Source organism: Gallus gallus, chromosome 7 (genome assembly GCF_016699485.2).
Source record: "Gallus gallus isolate bGalGal1 chromosome 7, bGalGal1.mat.broiler.GRCg7b, whole genome shotgun sequence".
Classification (NCBI taxonomy): Eukaryota; Metazoa; Chordata; class Aves; order Galliformes; family Phasianidae; genus Gallus; species Gallus gallus.
The window spans coordinates 14,612,519-14,634,638 of NC_052538.1; the positions used below are offsets into that span (position 1 = coordinate 14,612,519).

General features: G+C 43.5%; 1 protein-coding gene across 7 annotated transcripts in view; it reads left to right on the plus strand.

The window, feature by feature from the left end:
• The first annotated feature begins 12,081 nt into the window (after nt 1-12,081).
• Nucleotides 12,082-22,120, plus strand: part of SESTD1 (SEC14 and spectrin domain containing 1) — a 58,333-nt gene continuing 48,294 nt past the window's right edge. For 2 of the 7 annotated variants that reach the window (XM_040703815.2, XM_046943887.1), the window contains exon 1: nt 12,082-12,137. The gene's annotated coding sequence lies outside the window, so the exon portion shown is untranslated. Of the gene's footprint in view, nt 12,138-18,487; nt 18,765-21,236; nt 21,308-22,120 lie in introns of those variants that run through there. The other 5 variants (XM_015289562.4, XM_046943886.1, XM_015289563.4 and 2 more) reach the window with 4 other exon arrangements.

Here is a 22,120-nt window from a genome sequence, read left to right on the forward strand (position 1 = left end):
AGCTGTGAAGCTTTTAGATCTTGCTAACACATGCTCACAGGCACAATAGCATTCTGTTGAATTGTATCCAGAAAATTAATTATTCTTCTGAAGGATTTGGCTTTCTCTATGGACTGCCTCCTTTCCTCTCTTTTTTTTTCCCCTCCGCCCCCCCCCCCCCCCCCCCTTTTTTTTTTTCATTAGAGAAATCTTTTTCCTTTGCTTAACAAATAGGTGCAGTGGGGAAATACTTGCCTGGGAAATTCCTGCAGGGAATGAGATGCACAAAGATCTCGATGCTGCTGCAGTCCAAGATAAATAGGACATTTTAATACTCTTAGCAAATGAAAATGCAAATCACAGAAAAGTAGAGGAGGCAAAAAAATATTCCCTGGCCTGAGCAATCAGGGAAAGGGAGTGGGACTGGGAGGTGTCTGACAAGCACATTATTTGCAGTCTCCTGCTAATTGAGTGTTATCTGCATTGCTTGAGGCTGTCATTCCATGACCAAATGTATTTGCAGAAATGCCAGTAACTTCAGAGAGGTGATGCACTTTCCAGAGAAAATTGTGAGCACTGTAGGGAGACCGTAAGCAAATAGTAACTGATTGAAGGGATGTCCAGGAGGACTCCTTGCATTTATCAGGAAACAGTCCTTAAAACTTAATCAGCATGGTGTTAAATTATCAGTTACAGCCCTAGAATCTAATTGGAGTTATCTCTGTACATGCGAGTTCCACTTATCATCAGTGTGCTGTGCCTCCCTGCCAGCTAACAAGAGCATTGCCACCTAAGGATGGAGATTCAGGTGAGGCACAAAGGCAGAGAGCAGAGAAGGAGATGTTTCTAAAGGGACCTGAGAGACACATCTGAAGTTCAGGGAGAGAGAAAAAAAAAGAGAAAGGACATCGTGTCAGAGAAGAATAGATATGGAATTGATGAGGACAGATATCTGAAAGAAAATGTGGGGAAAAAAAAAAAGAATAAGTGAAGGAAAAGATTGTGCAATAGAAGGAAAGTCTGAATCATAGAGAAATAGAAATACTTATGCAGAGGAAAATTGGAGAAAGTTCCCTTTAACAGATAAGGCTTAACAAGCCTTCTGACGCATGTTGGCTTACTCCTTCCAGGTTGTAGAAGATCTTATGCATATTTTTAACCCTTTCAATGGCAATATCTTATATGTTAATATTTATTTTCAACTTGAAATCAGAACACATTTTTTCCCTTCCACTGTCCCAGCTTTGGGGAAAAAAAAAATATGATTTTATGAAGATGGAGCAAAAAAGTGACTGCATCAAATAATTCTCCTTCTAATTTCTATTACATGGATATCCAATCAGGTCTTTAAAAGGTAGAACCCCAAATACTCCAAATTTTCTGAGATCAGGTTTGAATTGAAGCATTTCACTGCTCACAATGCCACTTGCCAGCTGTCAGATTCCCCCACGCATTGCAGAGCTTGTGATGTCTTTGCTAGGGGTTATTGATTGGTCAACGCCATGCTGGTGATGCTGCCCCTGCTGCAGACGTGGGTACATGTGTGTCTGCTCCAGCCACACCAGTGTGACTGTTTTCAACAGCATTCATGGCTGCAGAAGAGCAAGGAGGATAACTGCAGTCCTGTGGGCGTTTAAAATAGTTCAGCCCTGCTCTATTCAGTGTAGACTGTCATGCTTTATCTGTTAGGATCCAAGCAGAAATTGCTGTTTGAATAGAATGTGCAGGGAGAGAGAAATAGATTAAAAGCCTCTTTTGACACATAGCACCTCTTTCACAGTGCTGGACAGAAGTGTGTATTTAGGCAATAATTTGGGGCCGAGATGATATATTCAAAGCTGTTCCTGCCTGACTCTGGACAGTGTGAGGATGCAGGGAAGGGGATTTTGCTACTTCCTACCTTTCTGGCTTCTCTGCTTTCCCAGCAAGCTAATTTGGAAGGCTTGGCAACCTTCAGAGATGCATGCATGCCAAATTTACAATAACAAAGAGTCAAAAATGGGATGATTTGATTTCACAAGGTTATTCTTCCCTGAATTGTGGGCCCACTCCTTTGTACACTTTAATAAATGAGTTACATCTAAGGTAAATTATCTCACCCTTGAAGACTCTTGACAGGTACTCTTGGTGAAGAGTTGTTTAGAAGATGACTTCAACCACGGGTTCACACAGATGAGTTCAGTGCTGTAAAACTTCAGCAGGAACATCTCCAAGATAAATTGCTAATAAAAATAGGAAAGTGCTCCTGTTCTAGTGATGTTGTATATTAAAAAAAAACAAAAAACAAAACAAAAAAATAAGCCCACAAACCATAGCATGAAAAGTCAAAAAAACTACAGGTGAGAATAATTTCCAAAGTGATAAGGAGGAACAATTTTTTGAGTGCCAGGAAGAATGAGGGAAAGAGTTGTGTATGTCTTAAGAGCTGATGAATGCTGAGGAGAAGGGAGGGGACCAAAAAGCACCTGTCAGAGATTTGAGGCATTTTTTGTTATCTAACATTCTTGTCCTTTTGAATTGAGGAGACAGGTATAACTGCCTTGGAAGCAGATTGTGGTTTGGTCTCTGCAGGAATGAAAACAAGAGAAAAGGAAGGGTATGTTGTGGTTCAGGTGTATCTCCCTTGAAGCTCTGGCTAGTTAAAATCATATGGGAATACACACACACGGTTCAGCTCAGAAAGAATTGCCCTGTTCCTGTAAATGCAGCAGAAAGTGTCCATTAAAAGAAATGGAATGTAATGATAAGCTCTGCCTTCTATTATGACAAAACTGACTTCCTTAATCTACGCTGCAATTTATGTTCTTACAAGGCTTCAGTCAAGCCATTTATTTTATCTCCCATTTTGCTGTTTCAATAAAGAGCCAGGAACATCAGCAGCAATCTTCTCTTATTTTAGACAAACGCAATCCTGATGGCCGTGGCCTGAAGGGCAGAGCCGCCCTCACTCCGGAAGAGGAGGAGGGTGATGTGTACTTCTGGTGGTAGGACAGGAACAAAAAGTGAACTCCAAACCACACAGCTTTCTGTCAGTGGTACAAGTGAGATATTTCTCCATGTAATAAGCAGATATATCTGCTTGCCAAGGCAAGGGGAGGGGGGAGGGACAATGCAGCACAGAGCCACTGGGACCCGGAGAGCTCCACAAACAGGCCTTGCTCCTCAGCAGCATGGGCAGCGTGTTCCCCCAACAGCCATAATATGATAGAGGTGTTACTGTAGAATCATAAAATCACTCAGGTTGGAAAAGACCTTAAGTCCAACCATGACCTAACCATACTACCCTAACAACCCTCCGCTAAATCATGTCCCTGAGCACCACATCCAAACAGTTTTTAAACACATCCAGGGATGGTGACTCTACCACCTCCCTGGGGAGCCTATTCTGGTGCTTAACAACCCTTTCTGTAAAGAAGTTTTTCCTGATATCCAACCTAAACTTATCCTGGTGCAACTTAAGGCCATTTCTCCTTGTTCTGCCACCTGTCATCAGTGAGAAGAGACCAATCCCGCTCTCGCTGTAAGCACCTTTCAGATATTGGAAAAGAGCAATAAGGTCTTCCCTCAGCTTCCTTTTCCCCAGTCTAAACAGCCCAAACTCCTTAAGTCTCTCCTCGTAGGGCATATTCAGGCATCACAAGCCTTGTTGCCCTTCTTTGGACCTGCTCCAGCACCTCCGTGACCTTTCTGTACTGAGGTGGCCAGAACTGAACACAGTACTTGAGATGGGGCCTCACCAGTGCTGGGTACAGGAACAGGATTACTTCCCTAGTCCTGCCCACCACACCATTCCTGATACAAGCCAGGATGCCATTAGCCTTCTTGGCCACCTGGCACACTGCTGGCTCATATTCAGCCAGCTGTCCATCAGTACACCAAGGTCCCTAAGACCTTGTAAGATGACAAAAACAGCACAGCACCAGAAACACAGGAGAGCAAATACAAATAATTACTTGCAGTTCTGGGATGGAGTGGTTACTCACTCTATATTACCTTCTCTTCCTGTTTCTGATTCTTCTTCTCCTTCCATGAAATATTGTTGTAATACTTGAGTTCATCTGTCACCTACATGTGGGAAGAATTAGCTCATTTTGGTTTATATTTCCAAGATTCAGGTCTCTACTTAAGCTGTTCTTTATTTGAAATTCCTGAAGTATCAAGCCAGCCCTTTTTGCTGTCAGGATAAGCCTGACAGAGGACTGTATTCCCTAATCTTCTTAAACGTAGTACTTTCTGAAGTATTTTGCAGTTCAGATTTCGATATTAAGCCCTAGTTACTACTCAGAAAAGTGGGAGAAGTTCCTCATGCACCACACGCTTCCACAGACTGCAGGGCATCACTGAATCTTCAGATTTGTTCTTTTTTAAACGCTACGTACCAAATGCCTCTCTTGCCTGAGCAAGTACTCTGGCTATTTCTAATAGACAGGAGGTCACCAATTGCCTGGCAGTCGTTTACAGTATTCACTTAAGTGCCTCTGCAACACTTAAAACATGGGCTCATCTTTTAGTGATGACTTCAAAATGCCCAGTGTGAGGCACCCGAAGGACAACCACCCTTAGATATCACAGTTCAGTCATACTAGATTTCAGAAAACAGAAGTAAAAACTTTGTAGCTTAGCAGAAGTTACTGATATTTGGGGTATGATTTAAAAAAAAGAGACTATGCATACTGTTGGTTTAACATACTTTTATTTTTCATTTCAGTGTGCAAGGCTTACCACATGAGTAATATATGAGAATGTAACTTGTTCTTTCTCACAAAAGCAAAGTTCCTCCTATCCATAGCCTCTGCTTATTTTACACATGGACCCTGACAGCAGAACTGTGAGTCTCACATCATGGTGTTCATCAAGATATCCCCTTGTAAAGTTGTATTTCTGTAATGGCCTCTTCCGTGTCCTAATTTCACAGCCGAGAGTGCTTGTCTGTTATTTAGATCACCATACTTTTCTAGCCCATTTTCCAATGTTGAAGTTACTAAGTAATCATCTGTTACTTCAAATAATATAAAAATAGCATGTCATTACCATTAAGCACCGACTGCAAGGATTTAATTTAAAACTGTTCCTCCTTTCCCTGACTGAAGAAATGGCTCTGCGATCATTTTTAACCTTTCATCAGCGTAATTGCCGAATAATTAACAATGGTTAAATGATGAGAACCTGGGAGATTTGAAAATGATTACTGAAGTATATACTTCACTGGAGCAATGACCTACATGAATATTTCAAAATAAAAGCATTGTATATTTGCCAGCAGGAGCAGCACTTAGTCTTGTCATGTGCTTGTGCCTTATGCTTATGTCACCTATAACCATGCAGGGATAAAGACCCATCACAATGAAAAATTCTAGTTCTCCAATGTTACTTTTTAGTGCTTTGCAATGTCTTCATTTTCTCTAATACAAATTACTTATTCTACAGAACAAGCAGTGGAAAGCAACATAAAGACTCTATAATCCCTTTCTATTTTTGTAGCAGATCCTGCTTCCTTCCTTCTGCTAGCGGAGCAGATTAGTCTGCTGAGTTGGTTCTGCAGTTTCTCAATTTTTCTCAATGAGATCCATGTGTTGATTTTGGGTATGCTTGTTATGCACCCTTTAGGAGCTGACAGTCGTCAGCCTCTCCATTCTGTCCATCCTTGTGAGTCATCAGGATTTACTCACTCCCCTTCCCCTGCTAACCTGGGTATACCCAGAAGCTGCACACAGCCAGGCTGGGAATCCTGGATACCTGCTAATCTAGGTGCCATCAGCACGTCCTTTCCTGCCCTTCATTGCAGGCACTCTATTCACAGCACTCTTAACATTTCTACTCCAACTCTCAACATAATAAAGGTAAGAATGGGGGAAGGTGCCGGAGATATTTATCGGTGTCCAGAGATCACAAGCAGGGGAAAGCATAGGAGCATGAAATGTGCGGCATAAATCTATCAGTAGCATGGCTGCTCCCAAAAGGAATACTTTATTTTTTAAAGTTCAGGTACTTAATCAGTGTGAAGAGTGGTATGATGACACTATTAGGAATCCCAGGTAAAGCTGCCCTTTATCATTTTTATTTTTATTTTTTTGTAAGATCACAGAAAGTTCTGTGTGACTTAAGCTGCCCTCCTTAAGGGTGTGGATATATCTCACATCTAATCACATCCCCTCATCTCCACTTTCTGCAATATTCTTCTCTCCCGTTGCATCATGTACCTTCAGGTGGATGTGATCCTGCAGCCAGCAGCTGATGCAACTGCCCTCTGAATTGCAGTACCCTCTGGTTTCCCTCTCAATAGCCACTTCTTCCTCTCTGCATGCTTTCATCTATTGCTGTGCCATTCAAAGCAGTGACAGAGAGTACATTTTATCTTGTTTTTCTGCTAGTGGTTCCAAGGTACGTTGCTCAAGTACCAATAGTGCCTATATAGTCCCAGTGTTCCTTCACTCCTGCCCCTTATTTATGCCCTTGAGTTGTTTAAATCAGGAGCACCTGGCTGGAAACAAAGGCAAGGGGCTGTGGGAGGGTTTTCACAAACAGATGTAATGCGTCTGGTGCTTCAGCTACATCCCCACCACTTCCTCGTGGAGTGTTTAGCACGAGAGTGTTCAGCAGGCTTCTCCTTTGTTTGACACCTGCTCAGAAAAGCTGCTGAGCACCAGAGTCCATCAGAGCACCACAGCCCATCAGTGCCTGCTTTTGAAAATGCTGGTCGAACACTAACACAGCAATTTTGATCCTCTGTGGGAAAATGCTCTAGACGCAAATTTTAATCAATGTTATTTCCTCATAAATCAGTCCCTCCAGCTCCCTAACTATCAACACCAGGCTCTGAATTGCTATCCTACTTCTCACATTGAGGTCCAGATTGAAAGTGATATCTTCCTGTGCTGCACAGGATGATTATCGTGTTGCTGCTCTACTGGGGATGGGAGTGGCCAAGCTGATTAGCACACTTACCTCTCTCCTGCGCACAGGATTTCACCACTAAAACTACTCGGGTTTTTTTGTTCTCACAAAAAATAAAATGATAACAAGAACCTCTACACAATGCTTCTGTAGTATTGCCTGTCACAGCTGCTTTTTAGAGGTGCCAAAATTAAAGTTGAGCCAACGTCAGGCTAATTTTGTTATGCAGTTCATAACTAATGTGACCACACCTGCTGTTTCCCTTTCCTCCAGTGCTACAGTTTTTGCTGCCTCCTGCTTTCACTGAACAACTGAAAGCTTCTTGATCAATAAAAAGAAAGTGAGTTTTCACCAGAGCAGCTAACAGATATCTGAGCTTTTAGAAGCACTCCAATGTCATCCCTCCCCAGCAAAACAGATGAGAAAATCTTTGGCAAGCAAGTTCCAGTTCTGCTTTGTTATGCACAAATGGAATGAAAAAGGAAGCGTGATTCCTGCATTTGAATTGCAAGCAACCTGTTTACTTTACCAATAAGTAGAGCTTATTTATATTTTTAATAATATAAAAGCTTTTACGTGCTTTTATTAGGCTGTTTTGTTTTGGTGTGGTTGGTTGTTATCCCGTTATACTTTACTGTATATATATAGAATTCAAGTTGATGATATTTATTGCTAGTAAAATAGTAAATGAAAATGAGAATAATATCACATTAAAAAAAGAAGAAGAAGAAGAAGAAGAAGAAGAAGAAGAATCTTTTTAATGCAACAATTGTTTTGCACATTTTAGGTAAAAGAAAAAAAAGATTCCTTAAATGGGAAGTCTTTGATTTTTGCAAGGCCTTGGGAAAAAAAAAACTTTTCCTTTCGCATTTAAACCTGAAATTAGAAATGCAGATTATATTTTTACAGGATTGTGCAGCTCAGCACTCAAGATACTGTAGTTTATCAGCGACTTTTAGAGGCATGCTCTGCCAAGGAAGCCTGAAAATGTAATTGAAAAAATGCATAGCAGACACAGATAAAAATAAGGATATTAATGAATATGCAAAATAGAAAAACTTGAAACTTACTAAAGGCTGGAAATTTCGAGGTACAATTTGAGTTAACCTCAAAATAAAATGCTTTCTTTACCAACTACAGCAACAACAGAAAGACTCTGGGCTTTCATTTGCTTTTTTTGTTTTCTTCTGTGCTGCAGATTAGCTGCTGCAAATGTTTGAAGCTGTGGATCTGTGTTTTGCTCTGTGAGAGAAGCAGAAATGCTGTGCATTTGTGGCTGAGATCTGGGAAGCATCCAGCACACCAGCTCTGGGGAGGGAGATGTGTTTGTGAGGCGTAATCTGGGGCTGGCCTCTGATGTCTGCTTTACACATAACAGAGGAATCCAAAGGTTTGTTGGTTTGACTCCTATATCCTGCAGCTAAAAGCTCTTTTTGTGCTACTCCAAAGGACTTCTGGTAATTAGAAATCTAATTTTTCACCTTTTCTATTGCTGATATATTTACATGTTTTATAGGTGATCTAAAGACTAAACCATGGCTCTGCCACTGCAGCCATGGAAATGTCTGAATTGAGCAGGGCTCGTTGTTGGCAGATCCAAGATATGCATTCCAGTGCAACAATTCTAATTCTGCAGATATTCTGCTCAAAGAAGTAACTTCACATGCATGAGTAGTCACCTTGGGTTGTCAACAGAAGAAAAGTAATTTATGGGGCTTAGCAGGACTGGAACAAGAATTATGAAAAGGTTTTTCTTTCTCATTCTATCAAAAACAGTTTAATTTCTTACAATGAATTGAAAATTAGAAAGAATGAAGGAAGAAGTCATATGTGGCAGCCTGGGGGTTCGTCAGGCAGTTTACAAATTCTGACTGATTTCAGCAAGCCTGAAGGCCAAAAAGGGATTTGGTGTGAGCTGATGAGGATGATGAAAGCTGAGGGGAAGAGCTGGTACTGATGCTGGTGGCAGCCAGCAGCAGGCATAAGGATGTGGGAAGGGCTGATGGATGGCCTGTGCGGCATAGAAGCCAGTGAAACAGGTGGGCCCTGCTTCACCTAATGAAGGTTTTAAAGCACGCTACCTCTGACTACACAAGCTTTGTACACTCAAGAATTTTAAGTGGGAAGGTGGATTAGGACACTTTGCTGTAATGTCAAGATATTGAGCACTCCAAATCATTCTTGTCAGTCCTGAAAAACCTAAATTTTTATAGTTTTTTCCTATGATCTGTAATATTTTTTGTAGTTATTTGTTGTTGCTTGTTTGTTTGCCATCCAAAGAGACCTTGACAAACTTGAAATTTGGGGTCTTGTAAACCTAATGAGGTTCCACAAGGCCAAGTGCAAGGTGTTGCACTTGGGTCAAGGCAATCCCAGATATGTGTACAGAAAAACTCCTCAAGAGTAGACCTGCTGCAAAAGACTTAGGGGTCCTGGTAAATGAAAGACTGAACAGGAGCCAGTAGTGTGTGCTTGCAGCTTGGAAGGCCAACTGTATCCTGGGCTGCATCAAAAGGCAGGTGGCCAGTAGGTTAAAGTAGGTGACTGACCCTCTACTCTGCCATCATGAGGCCCCATTTGGAGTACTGTGTCTGGGTCTGGGGCCCCCAACTCAGGAAAGATGTGGAGCTCTTGGAGAGGGTAGAGGACGGCTACAAGGATGACAGTGAGCTGGAGCACCTCTCCTATGGAGACACGCTGAGAGAGATGGGCTTATTCAGTCTGTAAAAGAGAAGGCTCTGGGGAGACCTCATTGCAACTTTACAATATTTAAAGGGGGATTATAAACAGGAAGGAAAGCAACTTTTTAAAGAGCTACATAGTGATAGGACAAGGGGGAATGGTTTTAAACTTAAGGGGAGAAGATTTAGATTAGATGTCAGAGGGAAGTTTTTCACAAACAGGGCAGTGGGGTACAGGCACAGGCTGCCCAGAGAGGTTGTGGATGCCCCATCCCTACAGGGTGGTGTTCAAGGCTTATCTGAATGGGGTCCTGAGCAATTTAATCTGGTGCTTGATCCAGTGGTTGGCAACCCTGCCTGCGGCAGAAGGTTGGAACTAGATGATCTCTGAGATCCCTTCCAACCCAAACTATTCTATGGCTGTATGAATAGGGCAGGAAACTGGAAACAAAATATTTGTTTTTAGGATAAGAAGCAAAAAGGAGTCTGGATTCAGTCACTAATTATAGCCAGAGGACAGACAGGTTTTCTTATGGGTAAAGTGTAGAAGATGGACACAATCAATTATGAGAAAAGAGATGATGAAGGAAAAGCAATTATTTCATAGAATAATGTGAATCAACCAGAATCCTTGCAAAATGGGTAAGGAAAACAGTCCCACATCCCTGCTTCTACTGAGTTGTCTCAAATACATCTGTATTTGGAATATACTTCTGATTCATTTAAACCAAATGTTTCAAAAATCCTGAAGTGTAAGGCCAAGTAGAAATAAATAATAAAAGTCAGAAATAGTTTAAATCTCTTAGAAAATAACACATCTGCTGAAGTAGCACAGAGCTGGAGGAGCCTTCAGACCAAGTGGCCATTTCATTCAGGATAAGTGTCCTTCTTCACCTCAAAACAAAACTCTCCTTTTCTATGCAGCCTCAAGACAAACCCAGCAGGCTGGATAACACGCTGTAAAAGGATGTAGGAGGCAGGCAGATCAGCCAGACAGGTCTGTGGGGTGGGCATAGGCTGGAGGGAGCTCCACTGCAGGGCTGCTGCTGCACGCTCAGCTCTGGCCAGAGGGAGGATAATGCCCAGCCACCTCCCAAACTGGTTACTGGTGAAAAAAAACCCACAATCTTAGCTCTTAATGCTGAAATATGAAGTACTTACTGAAGCAATAAAGTACATCGATACTTGTTGTAACAGTATGAGTACACCCAAAAAGATCAATGTTAAATTTCATACGTAATGTAAGTACAGAAATGTTTCTTTGTGCTATCCTGCCCTAGAAATGGAATTGCATACCTGTCTCTGAGCTACCTCTGGCTGTGCTCCCTGAGATTCCTTTTGTCTGTGGGCATTGATAAGCTTCCGCACAGTATGTAGCACGGAAAGTTATCAGGAGGAATGAATTCATTGGATTTTCAACCTGCTCAATGGCTCACGGGGAGGACATGGAAGGTTGTAATGGTCTTTTCTTTAGAAACAATCGTGATAAAGTAATATAGCTATGACCCTGTAAGGAATTTTTTTATCCTTCTTTTTCTTTATATACAGAAATTCATGTTACATGTTTAGTAAAATTTTGTTACGTGCAGTAATTCAGTGCAGGACAACGTTCTGTGATAATCTTTCTTTTTATGGAAGTTTTTAAGTGTTACCTTATTAAGTAAAGATTGCTGCATGACTTTGTTCTTCTCTGCCCTATTTTTCCCATCTCTCAGTATGAGCTGTTCTGAAATTATGTTCATGTACTAGAAGACAAAGTGCCAAGTACCTAATTTAGCACTCAACAGTTCCATCCAAATTTCAGCTGTTGTATAACACCAAACACTGTAAAGATGAAAAACTCGAGAAATCCTTGCCTCAGACAAGAAAATGATCAGCACTTTGGATCAGACAGTATTATTGATATTCCACTGAAATAGTGCCTTATCCTCAAAGTGGCCTGAATGACTTTAACAGTCTGCTTGTAAAGTGCGTGACCAGTGAGTGAGATCAGAATTGTTATCTGATTCCCGGTGACCTCTGATGTGTGTGTGCAGAGAATTGATACAGAAAGCCCGAGGGTGACAAGCTGCTTGTGAACTGGGCAAAGTGAGAACAAAACAAGTACCAATCAGTGGGATTTTAAAACATTGCTCTGGATTAGAAACAGGTTAGCCTGGGAGGCGTTCTGGATGTGTTTGAAAATCCTGACCATTCTGACTGAAGTTGCAGAAATATTTTAAGGTTACAAATCAACACTATTAATTGCATTTGAGACCATTCTTCCAAAACGCATTAGTTCACATACAGCAATTTTGATGAAGCAATGAAAAATGATTTCCCCACTTTCCAAAATGTTACTACCCAATTACAGATGTGTATGGGAACTGTGGAATCACGACCTGAACCTCTGATTGACCACCTGAGGCGAGCGCTGAGTCAGCCGCAGGGGCACAGGTGAATGCAATTTCACCTGAGTGACCAGAAGGGGTGGAGCCTGGCTGCACCCCTCCTAGACCCCATTTAAGGGCTGACTCCCAAGGAGGAAGGATCTCTATCTGGAGATTGCTCCTCTTCGAGCCCTTCTGTGAACTCAGGATGGGGGTAAGCTCTTTATTTCATTACTTCCTTGTAAGCATGATAATCTCTCTGGTCCTGTATCTGTATACCTATTTGCTCTACAAGACGTAATTCTTTTCATTTGTGAAATTGTTATTTCTTTAGCTGCTGAATTCTATCTGTCTTGAGGAGCATTTCTAAAGCACAGGGTGAGCACCAAATGCTGAGGAACAGAACCAAGTAACAACACTTTAATCTCAGTAAAATAACCACTCTTTAATAATAAAAGTCACATTTAAGGTTCCTTAAATGCTTAATAAACATAAGAAACTATAAAGCTAGGAAGCTGTAAAAACATCCATAGGCTAGCAAACACATGATGATTGTAACTGGCTCTGGCACTTACTCCTAGAAATGACTTTTCTCAGTGCGAGGAGCTCTGGCTTATTGCTTCTAAAAATAGCTCATATTTCTTATCCTCTTCCAGTTCACTGTGGCTCTCAATGATTGTGATTAGTGTTAGTATATGCCCTGGAAACCAGCTGCTGTTTGTAAAGTCAGAAATACAAGCCATAGGAAGCGGAATCTATATAAAGGAACGTATTTTGAATCCATAGATGTCCAGTTCTTGTTAACATATGCAGATTTGTTACTTAGGCACTACAGGAAACATGTTATGAAGACTCTCCTTTTAATTTGTTCACTTTCCAAATGATCCTCATTCAGACTCAAAAGACAAAACCATAGATTTTTCTTCACAGTTGTTAACTCCTGGTCAGTACTGTGCTAGTATCCAGAATTACCCAATATGGGGAATGAACACAAGTACAAGACCCTCCTTGTCCTCCCTGCCCTAGGACTGTATGAAATACAAGCTACAGTAGAGGATGCCTCTTCCTTGATTTATGACTTTCATCCCCATCTAACCTCCTTTACCTCAGAGACATTTTGTTAATAGTTCACTTTAAAACTGAAAATTAGATGTAAATCTAATGTAGGAAAAACGAGGTGGTGATACTGTATAAAGTCTTTTTGACAGGCTGATGCTAACAAACGCTATGGCTAGGGTTAGCAAGCTGCAGGGAGTCACTGTGTAATCAAACCTCGTGAGGAAAATCTGTTTGTTCTGTTTTCTGTGCAGGCAGAAGGACACAGTGAGGTCCAAGCAGAACATTAGGTGTTTTGTGTAGGAGTCATTGAAAAGCACTGCTGACAATAACACTCTCTCTGTTACTTCTAGAGTTAGCGTTTCAGTCATGCTTTCCAGAGCTGCTATGCCTCATATGATACCTAGTATGGTCAGTTGTTTCTTTCATTCAGCAAGCACCATAGCACTAACCCATGATCAGACTGAGCCAACCACCACCTGAGCATGCTGCAGACATCTCAGCAAGCCTGCCCAGTGGGATGGCACTAGCACCCAACCTGACAGGTGAGTTAGTCCTCATCTCCTTCCCAGCAGCCACAAAGGTGACCTGAGGCATGCCTATCTCCTGTTTTTGGTACCTTCTGTCCGAACCTACACAGACCAGATCAAGATCCATATCCTTGTTACTACACAAAGAGACTCCAGATGGAGTGATGGGCGGATTTCTTGTGTAGAAAGGAAGACATTCCCCTTATGGTATGGAGGCTCAGGTTCTGCTGACAACAAGAAACTATTTCTTCTTCCCAAGATGAAATAAATACTTGAGGAAACTGTTAAAGAGATGTATGCAGCAGGCCACTGACCACAGATAACTTCATTTCCCATGAAACACTTCTGATGTTTCTCTGGTACCTACCCAGAGAACCTAGGTTTTACACCTCTATTTTATTTTTCACAAGAATGCCCTGACTTCCTCACCAGAAAGAAGCAGACAAGTTATGAAGGATTTTATAGGGAATAAAAAGTAATTAAACAAAGTAATAAGTCATTGCAGAGCTTGCTGCAGGACATACAATCCAACAGCCTATAATGGTACTTGGAAGGATACAATGAGATCAGGGTATGCTTTATTGTTTCCCCCAAGCACAAAAATTCATATGGAAAAAGACACAAAACCAGTTTATTCAGAGTCTTGCAAAGATTCATAGTGCTGTCTCATTAGAGACACGTCACTCATGCAAAGACCTTTGTAAAACAAAGGCTTTCACATTCTCTAAAGAACTTCTTCAGCAAGAAACTTCAAAATTATTGCCAACTTGATACAGTTATTTACAAGATTGGTTGATACACTCCTTGTATCAAAATGAGCATAACAAAACACAGGTCCTTCAAAGCCTGCTTCTTCTGCAGAGTGCCAGACATGCTGTGCACTGAATGGAGTCTCACTTGCTGGGTTACTAGGACTTGAATTTGGGATTCTAGTAAGGACATGATTTAAGGCTTTGTTGCAGTTGCTTCAGGAAAAAAAAAAAAAAACAACAAAAATCTCTCCTCAGTTCAGGTTTAAAAACTATTCACTGTGTTTAAAGCAGCATTGAATATTTTTGTCCTGATTAGCAGGTGAATGTGGCTACCTTTAGAATTCAGTGAGCAGTAACATACTCAGCCCTGTGGTAGATCTTTTGTTTGTTTCTGTGATGTTCTGAATGTGCACCACATGATTGTATGTTTCTGTCAATTCCACTTCTTGAGCTTTCCAATACTGATTTTCAACATAGGAGGGACTTTTCCCAGTTTTGCCAACAAGACTCTGTCTGCATGACAAACACACAGGGCTTTAAAGTAGGAGATGTCTGCTGCTCACTAGTGAATACAGCAATACCATTTTGTTATGATCACAAAACTCCATAACAAGATCTCAAGATCTCTCTAGTTTTTATTTGCAATTCATCAGTGCCAGCCTGTACAAATCCCAGTGCATAAAGTTATTTGCTGATTTACAGTATATACAATTTATGAATAGCCTGCAATCTATATCTCTAGCCACTTAAGCTAGTTTACACTAATTTAACCTTCGCAGCCATTTCTGAGCTACAGGTGGAAACAAGCATCTATCTGCTGCATAGAGATATGGAAGCAAACAACAAGCAAAGCAGCTTGCTTGTAAATCCTTGCAGCTGGAGGGTTTCCAGGCTGCCTGGTGCAAGGCTGTGTCCAGCAGTGCTACGTGGAGCTAGAACAAAGCTGTGGGAGGCTGCTCTGGGGTGCTACACAGGATGGTCCTGTCACATCTGGTGGCATCTAGGGCCAATGTCACAGTGTGAAGCTACTGTCCGCTGTGTGGGGGTTGGATTGGTTTTCCTTGGCGGCTGGTTTTTTGGGAAGCACAGCAGCTGAAGCTGGAGGCAGTGACTGCATTGTGAGAGCACAGCTCTGCCTGTAACAAAGGCTCTGTTGTGCTGGTGCACAGCAAAGCTCCCAAGGCTCAGGATGTTTTCAGCCTATTTACTTCTATTCATGGTTGGGTAAATCTGGCATGCTTGCTGGAAAATAATAACATATATGAAAGCTTGTTTTAATCAAACTGATCCTCGGTACAAAAATACACCGTGATTTCCTTTTACTGGTCGCTCACATGGCAAAGGCCATTAACTATGCCTCTGGGTTTCCGGAAGGACCTTAAACAAAACTGTTAATCTAAGATTCTATCCTGCCAAATCACTCAGCAGAGGACACATGGAAAAGAAGAGTCAGGAAACCTGTTACAACACGTTGGTGTTCAAACTAGCACAGCTCCAGCCATGGCATAGATTAGAGCAACTATTGGGTTGCTCTGTCTTAAAGCGTTAAAGCTGCTGCAGGTTGCTCCTCTTCTCTCTCACTCTGTATAGCCAGGGTTGCCCATCCCATGTGCAGAATCTGAGACTTAAATTTCACACAGGTGGTGATTGCCTAGCCCTCTGATGTGTCAAGACCTCCCTGCCCAAAGCTCCTGTCAATTCAGTGTCATCCACAAATTTACTCAGTATATGTTTGAGTGCAGCAACCACATCATTTGAGAGGACTGGCCCCAGAAAAAGAGCCCTGGGAAATCCTACTAGTGGCTGGTCACCAGCCTGGTATAGCCCCACTTCCAATCACACTTTGAGTCTGACCTGTAACCCACTGTACGATACTGTCCCCTATCACACCATGTTGTACTATAGCATACCATGCCACACTATATTGTACCATGTTGTACTAGATCATGCCACATCATACTATATTGTACCATGGTGCACTATTGTAGTGGGAATGCTGTCATGGCTTGAACTAGTGAGTGAGCACCTGATGGGAAGGCAGGGCCAACTCAGGGGAGCTCAGGTGTATGTAGTGCCCCTGAGTGACTGGAAGGAGTGGAGCCAGGATTTGTCCCTTCCCAGACCTCATTTAATATTCTTAATAACATACATTCTTGTGTACCTGCAGCCTTCTGAAGGTAAGCAGCTTCTTTCCTTTAGTTTTGTGCCTACAGCTGTTGCATTTGAGCAAACTCACTTGTTGCAGCCTGGGACCTTGCTGCTCTGCTATCACTGTTGTGCTTTCTATTGCATTACAATCATCCTGTGCCATATTGCACTATGTTCTATTCTAACTCACTAAATTGTACCATGTTGTGCTGTGTTATGTTATAATATAAACTCCAGAAGTATTTTATCTACTTCTTGTCTATGCAAAAGAGGTCCTTTCTCTTAGAACTTCAGCCATTTGGTTGAACCCTCTTCTCAAAACAGTGGTTGTGTGCTAATAGTGATGCTCAGTGGCTCCTGGAACGACAAAAAAAGGGGAGCCCTAACCAAAGATCCCTCAAGTGCAATTTTTTTGCACATGAAATTCAGCTGGGCAAATAGGTGTGCAGCCTCAGTTTCTACCTCCATGAAGATACTGCAATGCATCTGCACCCATCTAACTCATTTTCCAATCATAGTGCAAACCACTTCTTCATTTTAAAACAATTAGTCTAAAATTCTTTACCTCGGGAACCCTATTCTGCAGAGACTGCACTCAGATCTTGGTTGCTACCACAGAAATTTGGAACTGGGGCTAAGGGTTCAGTGTGCTGACACCACGGGCAAGATCTTTGCTCCTTGCTGCCAAGGGGGAAACTCATCTGCTCTCTGTATTCACATTACCATCCATGAAGGGTTTCCCTGTTGTGATCCTCAGTCCAAAGTACATTCATCTGGCCTTGGATGTTTGTTGTTCTTCCTTTTGTTTTGCTGTTGCTGTTACAAACGTTCTTCCAGGAAAGAGAGATCCAACAAAAAAGGTTCATTGTGGAGGCTGATGAGCCCTGTCTCTTTGGTCACCTCTGAATATATTAATGGTAACTCTCTGATTTTAGCTCTTGGGCATTGGAGGGGTTGTGTTGCTGAGAGGAGGGATGGGTGAGGCCACTGCTACAGCTGTGCTCTGCCCATCAGTCCTATCGCAGGCAGCTGTGGGCTGGTAGGGAAGCTGTGCTTCCACAAAGCTGTTTAGAACTTTGTGTTCAAATGTAGCCTCTGAGACAGTTCTTGCATTTGGAGTGATATATAGTAAGTAACACTCAGTTATTCTGCAAATAACAAGTAAACTGCCTCTGAGGATAGAGTTTGCCACACTTTTATTAAGTGCTGTTATATAGTTCAGAAACAATGTGTTCAGCAGCAGATTTAAGACTGACAGCAACCTGACCTTGGGCAGTCAGGTGGGAAGTGAGAGCAGAGTCTGGGCTGGTTTTCTTCACAGCATTTCTTTCCAGACTCCACATTTTCGTTGGTATCATTTTAGCCTTGGCTTAACAGCGTCAGGATGATTGTCCAGGGCTGTAAGGATAGGAAGGTACCAGCTATGATCTAGGGCAAACAAGTTATTAGTTGTGTGGTTTCAGAGACCGATGTCAAGGGGCCACAGGTGTAGCGGATAACGCATCTGCCCAGGACGTTACCACTGACCAGTTCCACCTGCGGTCAGTTTGCCTTGCGTTCAACACGTGCTCAGAAGGCTGTGAGCAGACCGGATAAGTTACAAAGTCACTGGCAAGCAAGGCCTGCACGCCTCGCAGCGACTCGTTCACGCAGCGAACGCGCTTCTCGGAGAAGCGCTGCCGCTGGAACTCGAGCAGCCCCATCGCGGCGGGGCCGAGCTCGGCACGGACCCCGGACCCCAGCTGGGAGGGGCGGGCTGCAGGCCGGCGGCGCGGCACCCCCTAGCGGGGCGGCGGCCGCGCATTGTCTCCCGGCGGGGTGGGGCTTCTCGTTGCCGTCTCTCGGCCGGGCCGGATCCCGCGCAGCTGCCGCGGCGGCTCCGACGGAGGGAGAGAGGCGGGCGTTTGCGTGCCCCGCAGGCGGGCGCCGAGGCGCGGGCGGAGGCGGGTCGGCGGCCCTTGGCCGCCGTTTCCTTGCCGACGGGGGAGGGGTCTTAGCCCTCGCCGGGGCGGCGAGGAGCTGCGAGGCGGCTGGGGGCGGCCGCCGCAGCCCGGCCGGAGCGGGCGGGACCCGACTCCGCCCCGCGTCCGCCCTGCCCGCCCGGGCACCCGGAGCGCCGCAGCCCGGTGAGTACGCGCCCGCGGGGGCTCTTCCCGCGCCGCTGCTGCAGCCCCGGCCCGCGCGCCGCGCAGGCCCCGCGGCCTGGCCGCGCTTTGTTCCCCGGCGGCTGCGGGTGCCCCGCTCCGTCGGGTGTTGGCCGGCCGGCCGGCGGCCGCGGAGGGGCGCGGTGTCCCGGCCTCGCGGGGCAGCCTCGGCGGGGCAGAGCTCGGTCACCCGGGGGAGCCGGCGCAACAGGTCCGGGCTTTGTCCGTGCCGCCTCTACGGACGTGGCCGCTGCGGGGGGGCCGCCGGGTGGCCGGGGCCTGCCTTTGTGCGGGAGCGCCCGGCCGCGCTGCCCGGCCTCTCGGGGCTGCCCGGAGAAGGGTCAGTGAGAGCGGCCCCGGCACCAGCACCGCCTCGTGCCGGGCGCTGCGCCGCGCGTGGAAGCGCTGCTGGCTCGGGAGAGCTGATTCACGGCTGCGGCTTCGGGCTGCTCGCCGCCCCGGTTGCCATTTCTTTGATTTTTGACAGGTCCATTGTCTGGCGCTTCTGGCTTTGCTCCCCCCGTGATTGTAGCATCTCGTGCTGCCCATTCATAGAGCCTTTCAGGCAGACGGTGTGGGTAGGGAGATATTCTCTGAAGGGCTTTAAAATGCTGTGTATCCCTGTGCAGAAGCAACTATTTAAGAATGGAGCAGGTTGCTGCAGTATAGTCCTTTTTTTTTTTTTTTTACTGTTATTTGGTGCGTTTCTTACAGTGAGCGTAATTGGTGATGCTTACGTGGATTGGTATCAGTGGCTGCTCCTGTCGGTGGCTCTTTCATCTATGTCCCAAAGGAAATAGTGGTCCTCTGTGTTCCTGGTGTTGCAGTGTCTGCATTATCTGAATGATTGGATGCTGACTTTGTTCACTCATTTAAATTCCCTGTGATGGAGAAGCACTTTTTTTTTTTCTCTTTCCCCATTCTGTGATGCTGTCTGTTAAGGTTTAGTACACAATAAATCACAGGTACTGTGATTATATTCCAGGAACAGCTATGTCAATGAGCTCGTGTAAAGGCTCTCTTATTTCTGAGTTTGTGTATCTTTATGGTCTTGGCCTTGTTGTCCATACCATCAACTTAATGAGGGTAATGGGAAGGTGGACTTAAGAGCATAACTGAAGCATGGTCAGAGAGGCCTGTGCTTGCTGTAGGGTGCTGATCCTGCTTTGTTTTGTGGTGAAAAGCAAACAAACCTAAAGACAGTTGCAGTGTTCTTAGTGATGGCTTTGGGGGTTTCGCACTACTCTTTCCATCATAAGTTGTTGTTTCTTGGAGAATTGTATGAAATCATCTCAGCCAACAGTTTTTTTTTCCTAAAGTAACAATAGTTGATGTCTTATTTGCAGTTTAGGTATCTGTATCATCACTTTTTTGAGGGGGGGAAATAATTGAGAAAATTGTAGTTGTCTGATAAGAAACAGTGCACTGATGTCTCCTTGAGTTATAAGCTGTAGTTATAAATCAGGTGTGGAATCACATTTCTCAGTATAGCTTACACTAACAGGGAAAACGTACACATTTCTGGTGTTGATTGCTGTTTTCTAGCAGCGTGAAAGAAAATGAATCAGATGAGTTTCAGGTCAGTGTTAGCTTGCTGCTGTTTGGGAGGGACACAAGGGAGGGAACGGGACATACTTGTGGAACAGACAAAATGCGTCAGTGGTGAGCTTAATCGTGATGCTACACAACTGGCCAAGTCTGTAGGCTAGAGGATGAGGAGGGACGATGAGTAGTCAGGAAGTGTGCAATATTTTCAGTAGGCAGCTCCAGATCAAGTGGGTGAAGCCTGCTCTGGGCAATGGTAGTGTTAGGGAATGATGTCTCCGAACTTTCACAGCACATCTGCCCAGGTCTCTTGAGCACTTGCTATTGATACCCTTGTCCCTGATCTGAGGGTACACACTCTTGCCTTCTCTCTATCATTTTGGTTTATTTGTCTCTCTGGCAAACTTCTGGTAATGCCACTCTTGATGAATTTAAAACGTGTTTTGTGGGAGAGTGTTGTAATGACTGCTGCAGCTTAGTTATCTGTATAACCTGTGAAAGGTATTTAGCGTATTGGCTTCACCTGTAATACTGTCAACACAGGTGTGAGTTGTTGGATTTTATTGTTGGGTGGCAATTAATCACCACTACAAGGTTTTATGCAAGTCTTAAAGCTTTTGCTGAGGCTTTTCATTGGATGCTTATCTTTTAATCCTGCATTTTCCTAATATAGATAGGGACTATTTCCATCTTGAGTTCAAATTCTAATTCACTTCTTTTCATTATTTTCTAGCAGTGTTTGGCTTAGCTTGTAGGAATACCTTCATTATCTTTTCACAAGAACTTTTTTTTTTTTCCCTTCAGCCCAAAACTCAGTGTAGATTACCTCCACTTGAAAGCGCACTATGAGGATTCTGGATCTTGTTACTTTCCCACTGCTTCCGGTGCTGCCTCAGGAGCATTGCCTGCTAATTATAAACAATGTTGATGTCTACCATATGTTTTGGTAGAAAATGCGGGATTCCTGCTGTCCCAGGCAACTTGAATGCTTAGTTTTACAAGTATTTATGAACGTATACTGGAAAAGTGGTTCCCTTATCATGCTTTGTAATAAAACCCTGTTTTCAGTCCCCAAAGAAATAAAGTTTTAGGATGAGTATTAACTTCTAAAGAAACACAGACTGTTTTTCTAATCTAGATTTGCAGGGTCTGGACTTTGGAGCTGCAGCTTTAACCCTGAACAGAAAGCATAGTGTTCCAGTACCAATGGTAAGATTGATCTGTACCAAAACTAAGATTGTAGGAATCTTTCTGTGATTTTTTTGGGTGTTATGGAGCTGGTGAATACGCTGCCTTGAAAAGTATCATTGAAGCTGGTGTTGCACAAGCTTGCTTAAATTGTTGCTGGTGTCTTGTTTAACTCCACTACTTTACATGTTCATCTTGTCACATTGTAAAACCTCATATGACAAAAGGGAAGTTTCAGATACTGAAGTGTTACACAGTTCGGTTTGTGTTACTGTGTTTCACATAGCATTTCAGGCAGCGGTGTTCTCAGTTGCATGGAGGATGCTTTCCATGCAAGACTGGAGATGAGCAAGTTCTAAATAGAGCTGTGATTGGAGGTGAGAGTAAGGAAGAAGTTCTAAAAGCATCAAACAGAATTGTTGCTGTTCTAGTCTTTATAAGCTTATATACATGAGAAATAAGACTTTAGCACCTTGAGTAAACAGGCAGAAAAATCCACTGGCAAGGCTTTGTGTTCTTTAGACTGAGAATGAGAGATTTTTAAGTGAGGATATCCTTACAGGATGCTCTAGATTCAGGAAGGAGGCAAGTGAGAATGAATATGGAGTACTGTCTTCCCATTTTGAAGTGGAAGATGAGCTGCAGCTTTTTAAAGACAAACTAAAATTTGGAACACTGGGACAGAACACCCAAAGGAAATTACTTAAGAGGTGATGAAAGTGTGACTTAGAGCTTCACAGAAGCAATAATTCAAGGGAGGTAAATGTAGTGGGCACAGCTAAATTCCACCAGCACAGAGATGTGTTCTTAGAAAAATATCATGACAGGGTGAAT